The 4,170-nt window shown below is 34.3% G+C and overlaps 1 pseudogene; it reads left to right on the forward strand.

Moving 5' to 3' along the window:
* The first annotated feature begins 3,056 nt into the window (after positions 1-3,056).
* On the forward strand, positions 3,057-3,114 carry LOC119469582 (annotated as a pseudogene).
* The last annotated feature ends 1,056 nt before the right edge of the window (positions 3,115-4,170 follow it).

The following is a 4,170-nucleotide window of genomic DNA, read 5'->3' on the forward strand; positions in this document are numbered from 1 at the left end:
AGATTAAATATTTACATAATTTTGTAGAATGCTGCCTTGAGAATAAATTCTCCCAGATGTGTTCTACATGCCCTCATAATTACCTGCTTGATTGTCTTGCCAGACCTTAGCAGAAATAGTAGAATAAAGGCCTACAAAAAACGATTCCTTCATAAAATCAACAAGAATATTCACAAAAATTGTCCAAACAAACTTCCTCAGAGTACTGTAAATTAACCAAAGACTTGCCAAAATCTGGCAAGCATGTACTCAAGAAAATAGGTGAATTTAGTTGAGAACAGTGGCCTTTGTGGCAGTTGAACTTGCTCCAGTCCCATTCCACTTTCCTCAGCTTCAAAGCGGGCTGGGTGTGGTGGCTCATGCCTGTAATCCAAGCACTGTGGAGTCTTGAAAAACTATAGTAGGTTTTATAGCTATAGTAGCAATAGTAAACAGTAGCCCAACAGGCCTCGGGGGGAAAGAAAGGATTTACAAGTCCTCAAAAATTATTCTCAAAGTACTGTCGTTATTTAAACTATCCAACATTATCTTGGAAATTCCCACCTACAACTTTATTTGATCTGAAACAGAGCTTGCTCAATGCAAAGGGCTATTTCCCTAGCGGGTATTTGACAAAAACAATCAGCACCTATTGCTGTTTGTAGCTGCTTAATATGGAAACAGCTGGGGCAAAGAAAAAGCCTATCAAAAAACTTAAGAGGGAAACTTGAGGGGTGGGCTGCCTATAGTAGGGCATTGAAATGATCCAAAATACTGATATGACTCCAATGAATGGAGGAACGCCAGGGTCCTTTGTCTCACGTCAATTTAGGTAAAACAACATGGACACGCATGGAGCACATGGAGTGGTTTTAAGGAGCAGAGAGTTTAATAGACAAGAAAAAAGGAAGAAGTTCTGAGGTACAGAGATGTGGGGGGCGGGCAGTTTCCAAGCAGAGAGAGGAAACCCCAGTGCATAGTAAATAGTAGGTTATATGAGGAGACTGGAAAAGGCGGTGTCTGATTTGCATAGGGCCCAGGGGATTGGTTTAACCAGATATTTCATTCACATAACCTACAAATAAACTGGCTCTCTTACCCTAGTCTTTTAATATGCAAATGCACAGTGGAGACCTCTGGGGGTGGTCATGATTTGTGGCACATATGATGACAAGGAGAATAGGGTGGGACTCCCCATATTGGATGGGCCCAGTTTCTAATGGCTGGCATTTACATATCAAACCTTGCTGGCCTTGCCCTTCAAGTTGTTTTATTTTTGTTAGAAAAGAAAGGTTTCTGGAGCTGCTTTTATTAAAAGAAATAAACCTTACCAAGAACCGCTTATACTATCTGCCTAAAATAATTTCTTAATAATTCCTATAATAATATGAACAATAATATCATGCAAATGACCACACTGTCCAAAGCAATCTACCAATTCAATGAAATTCTCTTGAAAATACCAACATAATTTTTCACAGAATTACAGAAAACAATTCTAAAATTCATATGGAACCAAAAAAAGGGCCTGAATAGCCAAAGCAATCTTAATTAAAAAGAATAAATTTGGAAGCATCACATTACCTGACTTCAAGATATACTACAAGGTTATCATAAACAAAACAGCATGGTACTGGTATAAAAGTAAATATATAAACCAATGGAATATATTTAGCAATATATTTACCAAAAATTAAATATATTTATGAACGGATAGATAATCCAGAAATAAAGCCAAATACTTAAAACCAACTGATCTTTGACAAAATATACCTAAATTGGGGAAATAATTCAATAAATGGTGCTGGAAAAACTGAACAGCCACATGTAGAAGAATGAAACTGTATCCCTATGTCTCATGATATACAAAAGCCAATTCAAGATGGATTAAAGACTCAAATCTAAGACCTGATGCCATAAAATTCTAGAAGAAACCCTTAAAAAAACTCTTCTGAACATTGGGCTATGCAAAGAATTTATGATTAATACTCCAAAAGCAAAGGCAACATAAACAAAAATAAATAAATTAATTAAACTTTATTTAATTTCATTAAACTAAAAAGCTTCTGCACACCAACAGAAATAATCATCAAAGTAAACAGATAACCCACAGAATAGGAGAAAATATTTGCAAACTATGCATCTAACAAAAAACTAATATCCAGAGTCTACAAAGAACTCAAATCAGAAAGAAAAAAACAAACAATCCCACCAAAAGTGATCAATTTGTATGTAGATCTGCCATTTGATGTGCCAGGATTAATAATCCAAGTTAAATATAACTAAAAGAATTCATTATTAGCAGATCCGTCTTACAAGAAATGCTCCAGAGACTCCTTCAGACTGAAGTAAAAGAACAACTAGGCAGTAACTTGAATCCAAATGAAAATTAGAGATCATTGGTAAAGGCAACTACATGAGTAAATATAAAATACAGTATTAATGTATTCTTACTTAATAACTGCATTTTATACTAACTTATTAAAATATAATTACATAAAGCAATAATTATAATTGTGTATTTGTATGATAACAGTAAAGAAAGAGGGAGGGTCCAGAGCTATACAAGAGTAAAGTTTGGAGATACAATTAAAATTAAGATTGTATTAATCTCATCTAGATTGTTATGAATTAGAATGTTAATTATAATCTCTAGAAAAAAAACACTAAAGAAATAGCTGAGAAAATATATTAAAATGAAACAATATAGTTAACTTGGAGAAAATATTTAACACAAAATAATATAGTAATGGAATAATAAAGAAGTAAGAAGACGTGGAAGTAATGGAATGATAAAGAAGTAAGAAAACAACAAAAGTGAGATTTAAATGCTACCAAATCAGTAATTATGCTAAATTTAGATGGATTCAACACTGTGATCTAAAGGTAGATATTGGTTGAGGCTGGGAGCACTGGCACATGCCTGTAATCTTAGCACTTGGTAGATTGAGATGAATCACATGAGGCCAGGAGTTCAAGACCAGTCTGGGAAAAATAGTGAAACCCATCTCCATAAAAACAGACACACACACACACACACACACACACACACACACACACACTTTGTTTAAAAATTAGTGCTCGCTTCGGCAGCACATATACTAAAATTGGAATGATACAGAGAAGATTAGCATGAAAAAAAAAATTAGCCAGGAGCGGTGGTGCACACCTGTAGGATTAGACAGGAGGATCACTTAAGCCCAGGAGTTCAAGGCCACAGTGAGCTATGATCATGCCACTGCACCCCAGCCTGGGAGACAGAGTGAGACATTGTTTCTGGAAAAAAAAAAAAGTAGGCAGATATTAGAAAAATGGACAAAAAATGGGATCCAACTGAGTGCTGTATACAAGAGACACATCAAGGTTTAAAATACACAAAGTGTTAGAATATAAAATAATAAAAAAGTATACCACAAATGCAGTTATGAAAGATAAAATAGGCTTCAAAAAATTATATCTAGGAACCTAAAAAGACATTTTACAATGATGAAAAGGTTAATCTGTCATAAAGACATAATACTTTTAAACTTATGTGCACCTAAAAATGTACTCTCAAATTTATGAAGCAAAAACAGAATTAAATGGGGGAAAAAAGGCAATTAAGTGCTAATAGTTGAATGAACTGAACTAAACAGAAGATTGTAAATTGTAAACCAAGACCAAATATGACTGAGAAAATTCTCAATCAGTTTTAGGGTTTATTGGGCCAAGGCGGAGGATGCACCCCAAAAAAAAAGGCAAGTTCCAGTACAATCTGTGACATGCACTTTTTCCAAAGAAGGTTTTGAGGGCTTCAGTATTTAAACACAAGAGATTGAGCAGTAAGAGAAAGAGGAAAGAAAAGAAAAGCCCTGCTAACTCTTTTGTCTTTAAATACTGATATCCTCAAAACCTTCTTTGGAAAAAGTTACATTCTTGTGTAACCACAAGGTAACTGGTTACATTCTTATGAGGCTTTGATTCACACTTACTCTACACTTTACATGTAAAAAGATAAAAAGAAGTGGTATAGGAACCAACTGTTAATTATACATTTGGATTGTACTCTGTTAATCTACATTTTACACAACATAAAGTAAGCATGTAAAATTGTATCTCTTGTAACAAAACTAAATCAGTTTTTGCATGACTATTCCCAAGTCTAACTTTCCCTTTGGCATAGTGGGTTTGGAATCTTGAGATTTTTTTTTT

The sequence above is a fragment of the Cebus imitator genome, unplaced genomic scaffold, assembly GCF_001604975.1.
Source record: "Cebus imitator isolate Cc_AM_T3 unplaced genomic scaffold, Cebus_imitator-1.0 Scaffold721, whole genome shotgun sequence".
NCBI lineage: Eukaryota > Metazoa > Chordata > Mammalia > Primates > Cebidae > Cebus > Cebus imitator.